Source organism: Physeter macrocephalus, chromosome 3 (genome assembly GCF_002837175.3).
Source record: "Physeter macrocephalus isolate SW-GA chromosome 3, ASM283717v5, whole genome shotgun sequence".
Taxonomy (NCBI): domain Eukaryota; kingdom Metazoa; phylum Chordata; class Mammalia; order Artiodactyla; family Physeteridae; genus Physeter; species Physeter macrocephalus.
Genome location: NC_041216.1, coordinates 12,449,027 through 12,470,294, shown reverse-complemented (window position 1 = coordinate 12,470,294; position 21,268 = coordinate 12,449,027). Strand labels below are relative to the sequence as shown.

The window sequence follows — 21,268 nt, the reverse complement described above, 5'->3', positions numbered from 1 at the left end:
GCCCATTTTTGGATTGTGTTGTTTGTTTTTTTAATATTGAGCTGCATGAGCTGTTTATATATTTTAGAGATTAATCCTTTGTCTGTTGATTTGTTTGCAAATATTTTCTCCCATTCTGAGGATTGTCTTTTCAGCTTGACTTGCCTTTAATTTGCCTTAGTGTAAGGATTTGGACCAGGACTTGAACTGTAGCTTCGGAGAGATGATTCTTTGAGGCAGCTGCCGCTAACACACATGCGGTCGGATTTCAAGAGAGAATTTTCTGCTGCTCGAGGAGCTCTCAGGAGCTCCAAAAGGGGGTACTGGGGACAAAGGATTACTCATGCTCTTTATGGAATCTGTGCTGACAACTCCACAGAGAACTCTCCAGGTGGAGGAGGAGGTATGAGAGGGCTCCGTGAAGGGCTGGCCGCCCTCAGGGGCTCAGAGAGCGGGGCGGGGGGGGGGTGGACACAGGAGGAGCTCCTGGCTGGCTGAGGACAAGCAGATAGCACCACCTGATCAGGGTGATAGCAGGGGCCAGAACGAATCAGGGCAGCATCCTGGCTGAGTAGAAGGACGACACAAGATGTTCTGTAAATACAGCTGGTGGGCTGGGACAGGGCAGTGAGCCATGACACTGCTCTCAGCCCTGTGTACCCTGAGCCCAGGAAGATGGGCTCTCCCCAGCCACACAGCAGGGAGGTGGCAGCACCAGGATTCACACCCAGGCCTGTCGGACTCTGGGGTTCTGTTGTCCATCAGTCTTCCCCTATTGTCCCTCTCCTGGTAAAGAAACATTGATCAGGTGACTATGATAGAAACCCGCTTACCTGGCAAACCGTCTGGGTGGAATCAATTGGCACCCGGCAAGATCAAGAGCTCAGGATGGATGGGGCCCAGAGGGTTCTGGGGGTTTTTCCAGGCAATGCTTTGAAGTCAGTGGGGCTCAAATTTCAATAGAAAGGGAAGTTCCCATCAAGCCCCCTCCCACCAGCCTGCCACAACTTGCCTTGATAGGTTAAGTCGATTTCTTTTGAAATTAATAAAACTTTTATTTCAGAATAGATTTAGATTTGCAGAAAAGTTGCAAAGATAGTACAGAGAGTTCTCATATATTCCAGACCCAGTTTCTCCTATAATTCACGTCTTATCTGAGTTTGCTATAAATAATGAACCAATATTGATACATTATTATTAACTAAAGTCTATGCCATTTTTGGATTTCCTTAGTTTTTACCTAATATCCTTTTTCTGTTCCAGGATCCCACACAGGACTTAGTGTCATGTCTCCTTAGCTTCCTCTTGGCTGTCACAGTTTCTTAGACTTTTCTTTTTTTGATGGACTTAACAGTTTTGAGGATTACTGGTCAGATAATTTGTGGAATGTTTCTCAGTTGGGATTTAAAAAAATTGAGATGTAATTCACATGCCATAAAACGTACCCTTCTAAAGTATACAATTCAGTGTTTTTTTTAGTATTTCACAAGGTTGTGCAACCATTATCACTATGTAATTCCAGAACATTTTCATCACCCCAGAAAGAAATCCAGTGGCCATTAGCAGTCACCCCCCAAACCCTCCTTCCCCCCACCCTCTGGCAACCACTGATTCATTTTCTGTTTCTATGGAGTTCTATGTTCTGGACATTTCACATAAAGTGGATCCTACAACATGTGGCCTTTTGTGACTGTTCTTTCACTTAGCATAATGTGTTACAGGTTTATTCATGTTGTAGCATGGATCAGTACTTTACTCCTTTATAAAAAAATTTAAAAATTAAAAAAAATTTAAAAATTGTTAATTGTGGTTAAATACACATAACATAAAATTTACCATCTTTAACTTACCGTTTTTTTTTTTTTTTTTTTGCAGTACGCGGGCCTCTCACTGTTGTGGCCTCTCCCGTTGCGGAGCACAGGCTCCGGACGCGCAGGCTCAGCGGCCATGGCTCACGGGCCCAGCTGCTCCGCGGCATGTGGGATCCTCCCGGACCGGGGCACGAACCCGCGTCTCCTGCATTGGCAGGCGGACTCTCAACCACTGCACCACCAGGGAAGCCCTAACTTACCGTTTTTAAGTGTACTGTTCAAGAATGTTGAACAGTACATATATATGCATATTGTTATGCAACCAATTTCCAAAACTTTTTAATCTGAAATTCGAGCCTCATTAAACAGCTCCCATCTTCCCCACCCTCCAGCTCCTAGCAACCACCCTTCTACTTTCTGTCTCTGTGAATTTAACTACTCTAGATGCTTCACATAAGTGGAATCATACGGTATTTGTCTTTCTGTGACTGGCTTATTTCATTTAGAATAATGTCCTCAAGGTTCATCCATGTTGTAGCATCGCTCAGAATTTCATTCCTTTTTATAGCTGAATAATATTCCATGGTATGGATATACCACATTTTGCTTATCATTCATCTGTCAGTGGACCCTTGGGTTGCTTCCACCTCTTGGCTATCATGAATAATGCTGTTATATGGATGTACAAAGATTTCTTCAAGATCCTGCCTTCAATTCTTTGGGATCTGTATCTAGAAGTGGAATTGCTGGATCACATGGTAATCTCATAAGAATATGAAAAATTCATATTTTTAATTTTTTGAGGAACTGCCATACTGTTTTTCACAGTGGCCATACCATTTTACATTCTCACCAACAGTGCAAAAGGGTTCCAACTTCTCCACATCCTCACCAAGACTTATTTTCCATTTTTTAAAAAAAATAGTGGCCATCCTAATTAATGTAAGGTCTTCATTACTGTTTATGAAGAATAATATTCAATTGTATGAATGTATCACATTTTATCTATTCACTACTTGATGGACATTTTTGGGTTGTTTTTCTTTTTTGCTGTTATAAATAATGCTGATATGAACTTTTGTGTGTAAGATTTTTGCTTGAATATATGTTTTCAAATTTCTCGTTTAACTTTTTGAGGAACTGTCAAATTGTTTTCAAAAGCAGCTGGGCCATTTTACATTCCCACAGTAATATATGAGGGTTCCAATTTCTCCACATCCTTACCAATACTTGTTAGTGTTCATTTTAAAAATTATAACTATCCCAGTGGGTGAGGTGATATATTATCGTGGTTTTGATTTGCATTTCTCCCATGGTTAATAATGTTAATTATCTTTTCATGTGCTTATTGGCCACTTGTATATCTTCTTTGGAGAAATGTCTATACAAATCCTTTGCCCATTTAAATATTGAATTATTTGTCTTTTTATTGTTGAGTTGTAAGAGGTCTTTATATGTATTGGATACTAGACCCTTATCAGATGTATGATTTGCAAATATTTTCCCCCATTCTATGGGCTGTATTTTCATTTTCTTGAGAGTGTCCCTTGAATCACAAAAGCTTTTAATTTCAGTGAAGTAAAAATTAGTTGCTTATGCTTTAGGTGTCATATCTAAGAAACCATTGCCTAATCCAAGGTCCTAAAGATGTATACTGTTTTCTTCTGAGAATTATATAGTTTTAGTTTTTGCTTTTAAAACTTGGATCCATTGTGAGTTAGTTTTGCACGTGGGGTGAGGTCCAAATGCTTTCTTTTGCTTGTGGGAATCCAGTTGTCCCAGCATCATTTGTTGAACCCTAGTTGGTTTTGTTTGATTTTTTTTCTCATGATTATAGTGGGGTTATGAGTGTTTGGGTGGAAAGTGCCATTTGCATCCCATGATATTAAGGGTACATGCTATCAGCGTGACTTATCAGTGATGATGATAACCAGTCACCTGGCTAAGGTAGTGTTTGTCAGGTTTTTCTACAAAAGTTACTCTCTTCCACTTTTCATACTGCACTTGTTGAAAGGAAGTCATGATGTGTAACCCACACTTAAGGAGGAATTAAGTTCCACCTCCTTGAGTGCTGAGAATCTACCTAAATTATTTTGAATTCTTCTGCATGGGAGATTTGTCTAATCTCCTCCATTTATTAATTTATTTAATCATTTATTTAAATTACTGTGGACTCATGAATATTTATTTTATACTTGGGGTTTTATAATCTGATACTACTTTGTTTACTTTGTTGCTCAACTGTTTCTGGCTTTGGCCATTGGGAACTTCTTCCCTGGGCTCCTGTATTCCTTTGACATTTTCCCGTCATTGTATGTGTATGTGTTTAGTACTTCCTATTTACTTTCTGGCACTACAAGCTACTCCAGGCTCATCTAGTACATTTCCTGACTTAGTCCTAGAATCAGCCATTTCCCCAAGGATTCTTGGTTCCTTTTGTTGGGAAAAGGTCTTAGAATCCAAATCTTGATGCTACGTGTGTTCCCTAAAAAAAAAAAACTTGCATGTTAAGCAAGTGTCAAAATTAACATGGCTTTAGGATATAAACCACAGGAGTTAGGTTCCTACTCCTTGGAGAAGAAAGGACAGAGGTGGAGACTGGGCCAGTGGGTGGTGAGTGGGGAACGGACACAGAAGGTACTAAGACCCCCTTCCAGTCTCCCGAGCACAGCTTGAATTTCCTAGCCACCTGACCTTTGACCATGCTCTGCATTCTGGATCAGTTTCAAATGAATGATTTTTCTCCTCATTTGTAGGCATATTTTTCTGCTTCTTTGAATGTCTGGTAACTTTTGATTGGGTGCCAGACATTGTCTTTTTTACCTGGTTGCAGGCCAGATATTTTTGTGTTCCTATAAATATTCTTGAGCTTTGTTCTGGGATACAGTGAAGTTACTTGGAAACAGTTTGATCCTGCTGGGTCTTGCTTTTAATATTTGTTAGGTGGGACCAGGGCAGTGCCCAGTAGAGGATTAATTATTCTTCACTCCTTTTATAACTCTGTGTCAGTCTGTGTCTACAACCTAAATTTTCCTAAAGCTTCTTCAGTACCAGGATAATACCTGTGTCTTCTTTGTATTTTAAGTGTGAGTACTGGTACCCATTAGGAGCACAACAGATGCTTCAATGTTGGTTAGGGGTAATATAGAAATCATCTGATATGGTGAAGACCATGGAAGGCTTGATTTTATTCACTCAGGAGGGTGGAGGAGGGGAGCCTGGAGGCCAGGAAGAAGGGGCAAAGGGGCCGGGGTGGGGCAACAGGGGGCACAGCTCCATGACTGAGGTGCCAAACAAGACAAAGGGGAAAGGACTTAGGACCCATGCTGATACTGGAGAAGAGCCAGGTCTGAACCTGAGACTGACCACAAAGCCAGCGCTCCTGACCTCCACGCAGGAGGACGATGGAGGGAGGAGAGACAGAGCAGAGGAGGGAAGCTCGGAGACAGGGTGGCCGTGGAGGAGGGGCTGACTCCAGGCCAGGCCGGGGTGGGGGCAGGGGCTCCCCAGGAGGGGCGGGGCTCTGAGGCAGGTGCGCTACTTATGGGTAGTAGGAGTAGGCATAGTGGTCTCTCCTGGCAGCGTGCAAAGAGAACAGCACAGGTGGGCCACGGTCCTTCCCCAGGCCGGGCCCAGGGCAGCACCCCCAGCAGGGAGGGGCCTGGTGCTTTCCGTGCTGGGGACGGGGTTGGCCGGGGACCAACAGGTCAGAAGGGCCTTCCTTGACCCAAGGGTTGGCCGGGCTCAGTCTCTGAGGATGAGGACCCAAGGTCCCGTCTAGAACCTTCCCCAAGCCCACTGCTGGAGTGAGAAGGAGGTGGGGAAAGGGCCTGGAGGGAAGCAGAGCTTTCACACACAGTCATACACACATGCGTTCACAAAGAGAAATGCACTGCACGCTCACATATGCAGACACACTCATCTGGATACACACGCTCATACATAGAAACACAATGACACACTCATGCACTTACAAACACAGATATTGACACACATGCAGACACTCGTACACATGTATTCAAACACACGCACTGACACACACAGGTACGTTCACAAACACACGCTCACACGCAGACGCCTGCGCTCACACACACGGACACCCCCACTCACACACTCAAGGGAACTGCCGCACTCTCCCCTGCAGACAGTCCCCACTGCGGTCCCCGGGCCGCCCGCCCCTGCAGGCCCCTCTGCCCCTGACGGGACAGCCCTCTGCACGCACCTGTGCCTGGGAGGGAACGAGTGGCCGGGGCAGGGGACACTGCGGCCTCGTCACCCACCCAGACCGCCCCTGGGTGTGGGGTCCATGAAAGGAGCCGGGTCACCCCCTCACGGGCACCCAGAGCACAGGGGGGTCAAGAGCCCTGACCTGACCGCCAGCACCAGCAGCGAGGAGCGGGGGCAGGTCTGATTCCCAGCTCCCAGGTGGGGAAGCCGGTCCCGGAGAGTCACGGTCTGCCTGGGGCTCTTGGGGGTCAGCGAGAGTCCAGAGCAGGCCCAGGCCCCTGCTCCCAGGGCCAGCTCCCCCAGCAGGGAGGGGCCTGGTGATTTCCATGCTGGGGACAGGGTTGGCTGGGGACCAGCAGGTCAGAAGGGCCTTCCTTGACCCAAGGGTTGGCCGGGCTCAGTCTCTGAGGATGAGGACCCAAGGTCCCGTCTAGAACCTTCCCCAAGCCCACTGCTGGAGTGAGAAGGAGGTGGGGAAAGGGCCTGGAGGGAAGCAGAGCTTTCACACACAGTCATACACACATGCGTTCACAAAGAGAAATGCACTGCACGCTCACATATGCAGACACACTCATCTGGATACACACGCTCATACATAGAAACACAATGACACACTCATGCACTTACAAACACAGATATTGATACACATGCAGACACTCGTACACATGTATTCAAACACACGCACTGACACACACAGGTACATTCACAAACACACGCTCACACGCAGACGCCTGCGCTCACACACACGGACACCCCCACTCACACACTCAAGGGAACTGCCGCACTCTCCCCTGCAGACAGTCCCCACTGCGGTCCCCGGGCCGCCCGCCCCTGCAGGCCCCTCTGCCCCTGACGGGACAGCCCTCTGCACGCACCTGTGCCTGGGAGGGAACGAGTGGCCGGGGCAGGGGACACTGCGGCCTCGTCACCCACCCAGACCGCCCCTGGGTGTGGGGTCCATGAAAGGAGCCGGGTCACCCCCTCACGGGCACCCAGAGCACAGGGGGGTCAAGAGCCCTGACCTGACCGCCAGCACCAGCAGCGAGGAGCGGGGGCAGGTCTGATTCCCAGCTCCCAGGTGGGGAAGCCGGTCCCGGAGAGTCACGGTCTGCCTGGGGCTCTTGGGGGTCAGCGAGAGTCCAGAGCAGGCCCAGGCCCCTGCTCCCAGGGCCAGCTCCCCCTGCGGCCCCGTCCAGGCCCACTCCAGGGTCCTCCACTCACCCGCCCCACGTCACCCATCAGAGGGGAGGGAAGGCAGGAGAGGGGAGGGGAAGACTGAGGCCCAGCCAGGGCAGGAGATTGGCTCGAGGTCACACAGCATGTCACCCACCCCAGGGACACAGGGCGCCGTCCAGGGCCCTGAGCTGGTCACAGAGGGTGGGGTGGGTGGAGGAGAGCAGCATGTCATGTGGGCTGGGTGTGAGTTTGGAAATTAGGCAGACCTGGGTCAATCCTGGTTCCGCCTCTTGTTACAGACAAGCTATTTTGTAAACAATAAACCCAGATCCTGCCCCTCTTCCCTTGCCTAAAACCCCTCACTGGATTCCTGGGGAGTCTAGAATAAAACCCACACTCTGTCCTATGGCCTACAAGGCCCTCTGTCATCTGGCCCCTTCATCCCAAAGTATCACAAATCCCTACCTAATTCTGGGGCTGCAAGGTGCGGGGACGCCTTAAGGCAGAAGTGCAGGGGACTCTGGGAGCGGGTGACAAGGGGACTGGCAGTCCTCCCTTCCACCCCCTGGACCTATCCCCAGATGAAATGGTTGAGGCTCCAAATGCCACCCCTGGGCCCTGGTTCTTGGTCCTGGGGCGCCCATGACAAGAGCTCTTTCAGAGGCCCAGGCAAAATGACTCAGAAGCTACAATACTGGATTTTTTAGGTAAAGAAAAGAAAAACTAGAAATGGTATGGAAGGGAATGACTCTGTGCCCTTTCCCCTGGGTCACCAGGATGCTCTGAGATCCCCTGTGGCCTTGAGCCTGACATCCAGGTGCTGATGGCAGACTTGTGTCTTCTGGTCCCGACTTGTGTGTTTCTATCTATTTTTATCACTTTACTGAATGGCCTTTTGCTGTGAGCTCCTCTAAATCTTCTGTGGAACAGAGCCGAGAGTAGATAATGAATGCTGACAAACTGAAATACATCCTGTCACAGCCTTGGCAGGGGACACCCCGTACTGACAGCCTGTGCTCTGGGAGGTATAGAAACACCTTTGCGAGCTCTCCAGCTCTTTCTTTCGTGCTTTTAAGTTGCAGGGAATCGCCCCAGTGTCCTGGTCACCAGCCCATTCGTTGTCTGTCACTAGCCTGTTGTGAATACCAGCCCAGGCCCTGGCCCCCCCATCCCAGCAGGAGATGATAATAATTGACATTAGCATGAGCAAAGCGCATCTTGATCTGGGATGATCCCCGTTATGCAGATAACGACAGGGAGCTCCGAGAGGGGAAGGGATATGCCCAAGTTCACACAGCAAGGTCCTCTGGAGACTGGAACTCCCAGATCTTTCATTGACTGCTTGTCATGTGGCTTCCCCCACCAACGCCCTCTCGGGCCCTTACCATCCCCCTGACTTCTGCTCATAGGCTCCCTGAGCGGTCAAAGAAAGGAGAAGTTTGTGTTTCCCGCCTCCTCCCTTTCCTGGGTCGCGCCCAGTGTCACACCCATGCTGGCAAACACTCGACTGGTCACATACCCCCCCAGTTCCCTCCCCACACCCCATGTACACATCACACACGTCTGCACATACACCCCGACCTGTGCCCCCGACCCTACTCTCATACACACCTCTGCTCTCCCATGACCCTCCTGCTTCCAGCCCTTTCTCCCTGGCAGAGGCAACCCCACGGTGCTATCAGCTCCCATAGGAGGCAAAGGTGCAGATGAGGAACCATGTTTTGGCCATTCCAGAGAGATCATCCTCTCTCACCGGCTGCCCTAGCTTCTGGAAAGCCCATCCCCATGTCTCCCTGGGCAGGACCTTCCAGGAGAAAAGCTGGGAATAAGCATGGCCTCCATCTCTATCCTGGTCTGAGTTGGGATGCTCTGGATGCGCCTGGCCAGTCCCCTCTCCTGGCTGGACATGCTCCAATGATGTCATGACAGTCACCGTCAGATACCCATGGCCTCAGAGGGGGAGGTGACCATGGGCTTCCTGCCTGCCCAGGATCACAGAAGTCCTCAGACATTCTTAGCCCTGAGTGGGAGGCTGAGGGAGGACAGGGTGAGCTGGCCTGGGTGGGGGGGTTCTGGGTCAGAGGAGGGGCCTCTTCCCTCATGTCTCTGAAGGGCTCACTGTGGGTCTGTGTCAGTCTCAGCAGCACCGTCAATTCCATACCCTGGCCCCTCATTGATCCCAGCACTCCTGGCGGGGGGGTGATGTGAGGAGGGGGAGGATGCCATCACCTGGGACCCCTGTGAGGCTCGGTGCTTTCCCCAGAAGACCCCAACTCCATCTCAGTGTGGAAGGAACAGGGTCTGAGGGTAAGAAAATGAAGCTGTGTGACTTTGGGCAAGTACCTTGACCTCTCTGTGCCTCAGTTTCTTTGTCTGTAAAATGGGATAATAATGCTGCCTCCCTGGTAGGGTTGTAAGCATCCTGCCTGTACTGCAGGTAACAACCTGGCACACAGGAGGAGCTCTACCCATGTGGCTGCTGGTATTGGGGCCAGGTTTGCCACCTGCAGCTGTCTGACCTTGAGGAAGTCATTTCCCCTCTCTGTGCCTCCAGTCCGGCCTGAAATGGGGCCCACTGTAATAACAGCACAGAGACACAGGTGGTGAAGATCAAATGGGATTGTCAGTGATTTAAAAAGAGCCCAGGATGTCTGTGTACTGATCGGAATACACGGAACTCAGCAGAAGGTGCAGTGCAGATGGTTATTACTGCCCGGGCTCGGCTGGTCCCCTCCCCACCCCCTCGGATCTCTCCTCGGAGGTCTCCCAGGCCCTCCAGCTGCCTGCTAATGAGCCAGAGGCTTCAGTAACGAGGCTGCTTCACCATTTAATGTGCTGGAACAGCCTTGGAGGGAGAGGGGACGGAGTGGGGGGAGGAGAGGGCAGAGGGGGAGGCTGGCAGCTCCAGAGTCTGCAGAGTCACTCTCCCCAGTCTAGAGCAATCAGTAGAGGGGAGTGAAGGGCACCCCCTACTCTTCTTGTGAAAGTCCCCTGCCTGTGAAATGTAAGGAAGTGAGGACCTGAATGTGAGCACAGCCTACACCCAGCAGCTGCTCACTGGCCTCTCCAACTCTAGGCTCAACCACCTCCCCATGTAATCCCTCTCTGCCCCAGAGTGAGTCTGGAAAACCCCTCAGGTCTCACTGTGTCCCTTCCTGGACCCCATGGGGCCTACAGTGGCTCCCCCTGCTCCTTTCTGGGCCCGGGGCCAGGCCCGTCTTCCTCACCACCAGGCCTTTGCACATGCTGTTCCCTCCTCTGTCTCCACCGCCCCTCCTTGGGCTCCCCTGGCCCCCGAGCTTCTCCAGTCGGCTCTCCTCTGCGCTGTAAGTGCCGGTTCACTCCTCCATCCTCCCATGGCACCGGAAGCCCCTTAGGGATCTGTGTCTGGCTCAGTTACTGCTATCTCCCCACTGTGTAGGGGGAGGTCCCTGGCACCTTAGCCAGCATTTATTGAGCACTGACTGTGTGCTGGGGACCGTGTTCAGCCTTTACAGGCATATATCAATTAACCTTCAAAGTCATCTTGAAGGAGACAAGACAGCATCGGGTCTGGGAGCACAGACTTGAAGGCCAGGCCTGCTGGATTTGAACCTGCCTCTGCATTTACTGGCTGGATAAATCTTTATGGAGTTACATAAGCTTGCTGTGCCTCAGTTTCCTCAGGTAGGATGGAGTGAGTAACGATGGCACCTGCCTCATGGAGTTGCTATGAGGATTTAAAGAGGAGTTCATATAATATATATGGCTTAAAACAATGCCTGTCACAGAGTCAGTGCTGGCTATTAGTATTATCCCATTTTACAGATGAGGAAACCAACAGAGGAGGAAAGTCACTTGCCCAAGATCTCAGCAACGAGGCGGTAGAGTTAGAATGTGAATCCAAGAGCTACCTGACCCTAAAGTACTTTTAGTAACTAAGCCTCAGGACCTTTGCCTTCGTGAGTCTCAGTTTCCCCATCTGTAAGTTGAAGGGGCTGGAGTGCGCGATGCCTGGGGTCCCAGTGCTAATACTCGTTGCCTCTATGATTCTCAGTGGAGATTTCAGACTCAGAGCAGGCTTCAAAACCCATGGGCTCCTTTTGTACATTCAAACCAGGATCTTGGCCACAGCGCCTGGATGACGTGCCAGATTTCCGGCAGGCAGTGGCTGGCAGATTGGCCTGAAGTGAGGCGGGCTGGATTCAGCAGGTGAGGCTTTGGAGGAGGTGCTTCTGGGGGACCCCCAGTGTTGGAATGCAACGGGACAGAAAAGTTGGGCTCCAATTGGTACTTGCCACCACAAGTCACAGGCAGAAGGTTCAGGAACACCATTGGCTTCTGCAGGAGCCAGCTGACAGTATCCCTTTCAGAGCTGGAGCTGCCTGTGCAAACCCTGCTGGCTACAGAGGCCCTGGGATGGGGTAAAAGCCTTGAGTTGAGAGGGGTGGAAACCAGATTCTAATAGGGGGGCACCTACTATATGCCTGATGCTTTCCATATTCTGTTCCATTTTTATCCCTCACATCTCCCTGCAGATTGAAAGTTGTCCATTCCCAAATCCAACCACCCCATAACTTCCTCTCCTAACCTAACTCAGCACCCCCCCATCCCATCTCTCATCCAGTGTTTCAACAGCCTCTGCACTGGGAGCCTGTTATGTTCCCACAGATCACAGTAGACAGAGGACATCTCCCTGAGACCCAAGTCAAATTGTGTCCCCTTATTCCTCCACTGATCCTTTAATGACCTCTCCTTCCCCTCCTCCCCCTCCTCCCCTGGCCTACAAAGACCTGGATGATCTATTTCCTTAGGTCCTTCTACAGCCATTGACCTCCTTGATGCTCTGGGAGTGCATCAAACTCATCCCCACCGCAAGGCTTTGTCACTGGGGAAGCTCAGGGTTCACCTGCATGGCTCTTTTGTTGTGTCTTTCTGGTCTTAGCCTAACGGTCACCAACTCATAGAGGCCTTTTCTGAACTCCTATCTAAAGGAGTCCCCACCACCACCCAAATCCCTGTGCTTTAGTGCATCTCTCCATTTCCTTTTCAGGCTCTGTGCTATGCACACAGGACACAGCAGTGGGCAGGACCTGTCTTTGTCCTTGGACCCTTGTGGGCTCTATTGAAGGTGGAAGGATGGGAATCGATATTAGTTGAAGACTCCCCCCACCACACACATAAATATGCACATGCACTTGATGGTGCCACACAGGAAACACATGTGTTGCCATGGAAACATGTAAGGGGGCTGACCTATTGTAGGGGTTTGGGAGGGCTTCTGTGTTCATATCTAAGAATGACAACACATATCTAAAGGATGGGACTTCCGTTTCTTCCAAGATGGAGTAGCCCCAGGCCTCCCAGGTCTTCCCACTTACAACTAATAACCCTGGACATAACACAACAACAAGCATGGGAAGACTCTGAAAGATGGAAAGAAGAAGGTAGCCTGCCTTGGGAATCTCAGAGGAATGACGAGGTGGTTTATTATTGCCTCCCATATATCCTGACAGAGTGTTGCAGAAGCCTCCAAACCAGAACCACAAATAGACACAGACTAAAAAAGCTCCAAGAAAAAGCTGCCACTCTAGCCAAAGGACTGGGAAAAGGGTGGCCTAATAGCAGAAAAACTTTTTGTCAAAATCTGCCTTACTCCAGTCAAAAAGCAACAGAAAAACTACTCTTACCCCCACCCCTCTGCATTTTCAGTGGGACTGAGCAGGAAGCTGATGTCCCCCCTGCCCCCAACCCCTTTGCAAGGAAGCGTAGATGCTCTGATTCCCCTGCCAGAGTAGTGTCAGATGGGTCTAGTCATGAGCTAAGCATCTGCTCCCACCTGGCAGCAATGAGACTCACGGTGATAGAAAGTGCAGCTATTCACACTCAATGCCCCCATCCATCATCCAGCTGGTATCAGTGGGACCCAAAGAGAAGAGTCTCCCCACCTGGCATCAATGAGGCAGAATGAGGGGGTGGTGGCAGGGCTAGTTGGCACTCTGCTTCTCTTCTTCCCCTCCCTTGGTGTCAGCAGGACCCAGTGGGAAGCTCAGCTCCTGCCTCCACCCTGCAGCAACAAAGCGGCATGAGTCAGCGCTCGGTTTCCAGGCATGCTGGGGGGAGCTGAGCATATACACCCATCTGGCCTCTTGCTAAAACAGCTGCCAACACAAACAAAAAAACAACCCCCCTCCACAAAAACCAAAAAGCCACACACACACAAACCAAAAGAAATAAAAGATTAAGTAGAATCCAGAGTCTTATAATATACAAAATGTCCAGGATACAAAAAAAACCACAAAAAACTCATCATACCAGGAACCAGGAAAATCACAACTTGAATGAGAAAGATAATCAACATATGTCAACACTGAGATGAATCAAATGTTGGAGTAATCTGACAAGGATTTAAAGCAGCCATCACAAAAATGATTCAATAAGCAATTATGAATTCTCTGGAAACAAATGAAAGACATCTCAGCAAAGAAATATAAGTTATAAAAAAGAACCAAATGGAAATTATAGTACTAAAATATACAATGACCAAAATAAAAAACTCAGTGAATGGCTTCACAGTAGAGTGAAGATGATAGAAGATAGAATCAGTGAACTTGAGGACAGATCAACAGATTTATCCAATCTGAACAACACAGAGAAAATAGACTGAAACAAACAAACAAACAAATAAACAGAGTTTCAGAGACCAGAGGGACAATAGCAAAAGAACTAACAATGATATCATTCGAGTCTCAGAAGGAGAGGGGAGAGAGTGGGAAATAATGGCAAAAACCTCCCCAATTTAATGAAACACGTACACCTACAGATTCAAGAAGCTGAGCAAATGCCAAATAGGATAAACTCAGAGAAACTGATGCCAAGTCATTATAATTAAATGTTCAAAAACTAAAGACAATGAAAAAGTCTTGAAAGCATCCAGAAAGAAACTACTTGTTACTTATAAGTTACATTAGTTTGAATGACAGTGGATATCTCTTTTGAAACTGTGGAGGCTCAGGTTAAGTGGTACAACAGTTTTTCAGGTACAGAGAGAAAAGAACTGTCAACCATGAATTCTATATCTGGTGAAAATATCCTTTAAGCATTAGGAGAAAGTAAAGACATTTTCAGATGAAGAAAAGCTAAGAGAATTTATTGCTAGAAAATGTATCCTTAGAGAATGGATTTAAAGAAATTGTCTAAACAGAAAGAAAATGGTAGCAGAAGGAGGCTTGGAAATTCAAAAAGGAATGAAGACTATCAGAATGGATAGGGGTAAATAGAATACGCAATCCTTTCTCTCATGAGTTTTCTTACATATTTTGTGGTAGAGGCAAAATTTAAAAACCATCTACTGTGGTATTCAATATCTCTAAGGGTAGTGTTTAAGACTATGATACTTAAAAAGTGTGAAGGGTAAAGGGATCTCAGTGGAAGTAAGGTGTTAACACTTAACTCTGAGTGGTAAAACATCAATACCAGTAGAGTACAATAAGTTATGTACATATCTCATAATACTTAGAGCAAACACCAATAAAACTATGATACACTCAAAACACTAAGTAAATCAATATGGAATCCTAAAAAAATGTTCAGGTAATGCACAGGAAGGTAGAAAGATAAAGAGGAATAGGAAACAAAGAAACCAAACAGAAAATAAAAAATAACATCATAGCCCTAAGCCCTAACATAGCGCTAATTAAATGTAAATGGGCTAAATACACTAATCAAAAGGCAGAGATTGGCAGAGTAGACCAAAAACAAAATAAAATAAACAATTACCCCAAGAACACATGATCCAACAGTATGCAATGTACAAGTAACTCACTTCAAATACAACAACATAGATGGGATGAAATTACAAGAATGGAAAAAGATACACCATGAAAATGTTGATTAAAGAAGTAGGGGCAGGTGATGGTATATGGTGGTTGGAACTGGCTATGTGGCCTGTAGGCTGCAGGGCAGCCCTTGTTCCAAGGCCATGCACTGTTCGTCACCAATAATCTGGGCTGTGGCACTCTCATGGAGGCCGGGGACAATACATACCAGTCCTGGGAGATTTGTGCCTGGCCTTGACAGAAGTTTGACCCAAGGTGTTCATCAAGCACGTTTGTGGTGGCCTACAGCATGGGACCCTTCATACAATGCTGATACCTTTGTCTGGACTACCTGTACTCTGTGTCCAACTGCTGTGGCCTCCTAAACATCCTCAGGAAGGTCCTTGTCAGCCAGTTGATGGTTTTCCCTGTGCTGGGTCTCTGGTACTTCTTGGAGGGCTGGATGCTGGCTGAGAGCTGCCAGGAGCTGTGGGACAAGTTCTGGGAATTCTTCAAGGCTGACTGATATGTGAGGCCAGCTGAACAGCTGGTGAATTTCTATTCATGGCTCCTACCTACCCCCAGTTCTGAGTCACCTACACCAACAGCCTGATACTGGGCTGGGACAGGTACCTCTCCTACCTGAAGTACCAGATCCTAGGCCTTGTGATGCCCCCAGGCTTTGTGGTCCTGTGTACCATGCAGACTGAATTGCCTCACCCCCCAGCAAGATGTCAGACAGGGCAAGGCTAACCCCCTCAGCTGACTATCCTCCTGGGCGGGAAGGGGAATGGGCTCCCATGGCAGGCCAGGCCAGGGTCCTGGGCTGAATCCTAGCCTCACCCAACTCCTGGGCATCTAGCTGGGCTGCCCCTTCCAAACCTTCTGCCTGGCCTCAGTTTCCTTACCTGGAACAAAACCATGAAGATGGACAGGCGTCACCTAGCCCTTCTCACCAGGAGCCTCAGTGACTGGTGACTGAGATGTCCCATCCTCAGCACTGGGTCCCAGCCAGTCAGCCAGTTCCAACCCCCAAGTCTTCAACACTGCTGTGGGTAGGGCTCTGGTCTGAGCAGCTGCACTGGGCTCCCTCAATCCTTGGGACTAAGGTAGGGACATCATCCATCCCCCAAAAGCAGTGTCCAGCCTGGAGTTGGTTCCCAGAATCTGGAACCTTAGGCAGGGTTTCATCTTTCTCTGGTCATGGGCTATAGAGATTCCATTAAATTCTCTTGGTAATTGAAGAAAAAAACCCCAGGAGTGGTCATATTAATATCAGATAATGTAGAATTCAGAGCAAAGAAAATTACTAGACAGAGAGGAAAGAGGGACATTACATAATGTCAAAAGAATCAACTCACCAAGAAGACATAACAATCCTAAATATGTATGAACCAAATAATAGAGCCTCAAAAGACATGAAGCAAAAACTGATAAAGTTGAAAGGAGAGCTAGACAAATCCAAAATTATAGCTGGTGACTTCAAAACCACCGTTTCAGCAATTGATACCACTAATATACAGAAAATCAGCAAAAATCTAGAGCAGAGCAAACAATCAAGAGGATCTAATTGACATATACAGAATGCTCCATCCAAAACACACATTAATTTTCAAATGCCCATGGAACATTCTCCAAGATAGACTATATTCTATGTCATAAATAACAATAACCAAAATAAAAAAGTCAATGTATGTGTTCAATAGCTGAATGGGGGGACGAAAGAGTCAGTCAACTTGTAGACAGGGCAGTAGAAATTACCCAACCTGAATAACAAAGAAAAAATATACTTGGAGGAAAAAAACCCATAGCCTCAAGGACTTATGGAACTACAACTAAAGATCTAACATTTGCATAATTAGAATCCCAGAAGATAAGAGAAGTGTGGGTGGTGGTCTGAAAAATTAGTCAAAGAAATAATGGCTGAAAAATTCCAAAATTTGGCAAAAGACATAAACCTAGACATTCAAGAAGCTGAACGAATCTCAAATAAGAAAAACCAAAGAAATCCACACCAAGACACATTATAGTCAAACTTCTAAAAATTAAACAAAATATCTTGAAAGCAGAGAGGGAGAACTGATACCTTATCAATAGGGATAAATATTAGAATGAGAGTTTATTTCTCTTCAGGAACCGCAGAGGCTAGGAAGAAGTGTCAAATATATTTAAGTGCTGAAATAAAAGAACTGTCAACCTAGAATCCTATATTCAGTGAAAACATCCTTCGTAAATGAAGAGGAAGCCATGACATTCTCAAATGAAGGGAGACTAAGATAATTTGTTGCCAGCAGTCCTACCCTAAAAGAATGGTTAAAAAATTCTCTAAATAGTAAGGAAACAATAAAAGAAGGAATCTTGGAATACCAAGAAGAAGAAAGAACACAGCAAAAATAGGGGTAAATACAATAGACTTTTCCTCTTAAGTTTTCTAAATTGTTTTTGATGGTTGAAACAAGAATTATAACCCTATTTGAAATGGTTCTAAATGTATATAGAAGAAATAGTTAAGACATTTATGTTTTAAATGGGGGAGGGTAAAGGAAGGCAAGTTTTCTATATTTACTCAAACTGGTAAAATCATGCCACCAGGAGACTGTAATAAGTGATGTAGATATAATGTAACACCTAGAACAAACACTAAAGAAGCTATAAAAAGAGAATACTAAAAACACCATAGATAAATCAAAACTGAAGTCTAAAAATTGTTCAGGTAATGCACAGGAAAGCAGGAGACATAAACAAGGAATATTGGTCTGTAGTTTTCTTTTTGTGTTTTATCTTTGTTTTTCGTATCAGGGTAGTGAAATGGCTGGTTGAAAGTAACACAAGTTTCTTCAACTGAAAAAGTGAAGAAATAACAGAACCTACTTCAGAGGGATGACTGTGGGGCTTAAGGTAATGCATGTAAAACAAATGCATTAATGCTCAGCACATGTAGTATATAATTCAACTTCAATAAATGATCACTCTAATTTTTCCTTAATAATGCAGTCTTACTTCCCAGTTCAAGATCACCCTGGACTAAAGTCTGAATCTACCCATTTTTGGTAGTTTTAAAATTTATGTTCCCAAATTGATCTGAAACAGCTATACATTTGATGCGATATATACACATAGATAGAAATTAGGATGATGGGGGAAACGAAGTCCTATTAGTTAAATAAATGATGTCATCAGGTCTCCATTCCTGGCTGAGTCTCTGTCATGGAGGCCTCACATTCCTGCAGGCCCTTTCTTCTAGGTGGTCCCACAGCTGGGACCATGCTCACACCCTGCTGTCTCCAAGTCCATAGAAAGTCCCAGAATTCAGCCTCATTGGCTCAGGTTGGGTCATGTGCTCATTTCTGAACCAATAACTGTGGTCAGGCAGATACAGGACTCTGGTTGGCCAGGTTGATATGAGGGTGGAGTGATTTCTGCAGGACCCCCAAGGACTTAGAGGGCTGCCCAGAGGTTCCTCAAGGAAGATTAGGAAGCTGATATCAAAGGCAAGGCCTGGATGCTGCATGGGCAGAATCACGTTCAGAGTCAGAGTTGGGCCTTATATTTCTTTTCTCGGGCTGCCATAACAAAGTGGACTGGGTGGCTTAAATATCAGAAATTCATTGTCTCACAGTTCTAAGAGGCTAGAAGTCCCAGATCAAGGTGTTGGCAAGGTTGGTTCCTTCAAGGGCTGTGAGGAAGCATCTGTTCCTTGCCTCTCTCCTCGCTTCTGGTGGGTTGCTGGCAATCTTCGGCATTTCTTGGTGTGAAGAAACATCACCCTGGTCTCTGCCTTCATCTTCACACGTCCTTCTCCCTGCGTGCATGTCTGTGTCTAAATTTCTTGTTTTTATTACAACCTTAGTGATATTGAATTAGGGCCCACCCTAATGACCGCATTTTAACTTGTTCCCTGTGTAAATACCCTATCTCCAAATGAGGTCACATACTGAGTTACTTGGGGTTAGGACTTCAACATATGAATTCTTGGAGGACAATTCAACACGTTAATTTTTTTTTTTTTTTTTTTTAGCTGTGCCCCGCAGCATGTGGGATCTTAGTTCCCTGGCTAGGGATCGAACCCGCACCCCCTGAGGTGGACACGAGGAGTCTTAACCACTGGACCACCAGGGAAGTCCCACAACACATGAATTTTTTCAACCCACAACAGGTATGGGGGCTGCCATGCAGGATCCTCTTTCCTGGGCCAGTGCACCCATGCTCTAGTGGAGGTGAGTATTAACCTCAGCTGAAGGGAGCTGACTTCCAACTCACCCTGAAAAGGCTGAGGTTACATTCTCCCCAGTTGGTGACCTCCAATTAATGACCAGTGGACACAGGTACCAAAGGCCCGGCTCATTGCCCAAGGGGCACAGTCAAGGAGCCCATGCATGCTCCAGGGCTCCCTGTGGGCTCAGGCTGGGGCCAGATTCGAGCTGAGCCCTCAGCCTTGCCCGGCTCCTCTCCTTCCTCCCCTGTTTCCCCCGTCCCCCTTCACAAGCCACTTGCCCACAGGTCCCCATCCAACTCTGCTTCTAGGAACCCAGCCTACACTGGATCCCTGACTGGCACAGCCTCACCTACACGGCTACCCTCCCGAGGACCACATTCTTCCCTGAGAGGGGATGCGTGTAAAAGGACCATCGTGTCAGACTCTGAGAAAGAGAGGGGCTGGCATCTTGAGGTCTTTCAAACCCAAACTCCTGCTGCGAACGCATCCCGATTCTCCCCATGTCTGCTCCAGGGCCTCATTCCATCCACCCTCTCCATGTAATTCCCACGTTCTCTCCGATCCAGGTTTGATTAACAGAAGCTTATAAACAAGTCCCAGAAAAAAGGAAAATCAACATCTCCTCAGGGCAGCCACTGTCTATTGGCAAGTTGTTCTCTAGTCAATAATTTTTGTGGGATCTTCCCGGACCGGGGCACGAACCCGTGTCCCCTGCATCGGCTCGCAACCACTGCGCCACTAGGGAAGCCCTCTAGTCAATATTTTTGTTTTCTTGATTTTTATATAGATAAAGAATTAAGCTAATTAATATACACTTCTTTCCTTCTTCAGGTCTTGGGAACAGCTTTGCCCCAAAGTGAATGGGTTATCAGATTTCAGTAAAGGGTCTACCTTTGCAATTATAGTTCATTAGTAGATTTACAAGGGAGGGAAGATGGTTAACTCCCGCTCAGAGGATGGCTTTGAATTTCTCCTTTTTCAGTTGCGTGGGTATATCCTGGCTCAAAGGTCTGTGAAAAATGGGATGAAAATTCCAACACCTCATCTGTCCCAGTTGCAAATATAATTATGTGGGAGAAGACAGACATGGGGAGGGGACTTCTGTGCTAGGAGGACATGCCTCCCCTCCTCTTCAGAGCTGCCTCGTGGCTGGGAGCCTTGGTCACTGGAGCCCGACTGGCATCAGGTATGTTGGCCTGGGGAAGGGCTGCTCTGCTCACGGGGATGCGGTCTCTGGGGATTTGGGTCCGGGCAGCCTTGGTCCTCTACTGAGCTACCATTTCTTGGGTACCTACTGTATGCCGGAAGCTTTCCATGGGTTTTCTAACTTGACAGTGATCATTTTACAGACCCATTTTACAGACAGGTGTGTGCAGGGCACTGGGTTAGAAGTGAGGAGCAGGGAGGATTTTGAAGGTGATAAATGGAGACTCAGAGATGTGCAGGGTTTGCTCAAGGCGCTTGAGTTGGAAATGGAATTGGAAGCCAGGCCCATTACCTCCAAATTTCCTGCTATTTTCACTCCCTCTTTGCCTCCATCTGGCAGATCTTCAAGTGGGTGGGGGCCCTGGAACCTGCATTCCAAGGAGACCCTGCTTCTGTCCAGGCCTGGGTGGGAGGCTGGCTCTGGCCTCCGGCACACGAGACGCTGGATGAGTCCCTCCCCTTCTCTGAGGCCCCCCGTCCCTCTGTGACGGGGGGAGTGGTGCTTCCTGCATCCTCGGCTGCTTCTCCCCAAGTCTTGCTGAGATGCTGCTGTGAAACGTGCCTTGGCCCGTGCTCAGCACACAGTAGGCATTTTTTCATTGTGACCGTCCCCGAAACTCCAGTGCCAGCATCAGCCCTTTCTAGGTGCCCCACTGGGAGAACATGACTGGAGATAAATTCATGCCCAGTTTAACCTCAACCCTGCTTCCCAGAGGGGTCCAACCCTGCTTCCCAGAGGGGTCCAACCCTGCTTCCCAGAGGGGTCCAACCCTGCCCTGTACCCACACCCAGCACCCAGCTGGGACTTGAACTCAGGCCTGTCTGCCCCACGTGGACCCTGATACTTCTCTTTCCCA

The 21,268-nt window shown here is 47.8% G+C and overlaps 1 pseudogene; it reads left to right on the top strand.

Moving 5' to 3' along the window:
- Positions 1-15,086: 15,086 nt before the first annotated feature.
- Positions 15,087-15,742, top strand: LOC112065301 (mpv17-like protein 2; annotated as a pseudogene).
- Positions 15,743-21,268: the final 5,526 nt, after the last annotated feature.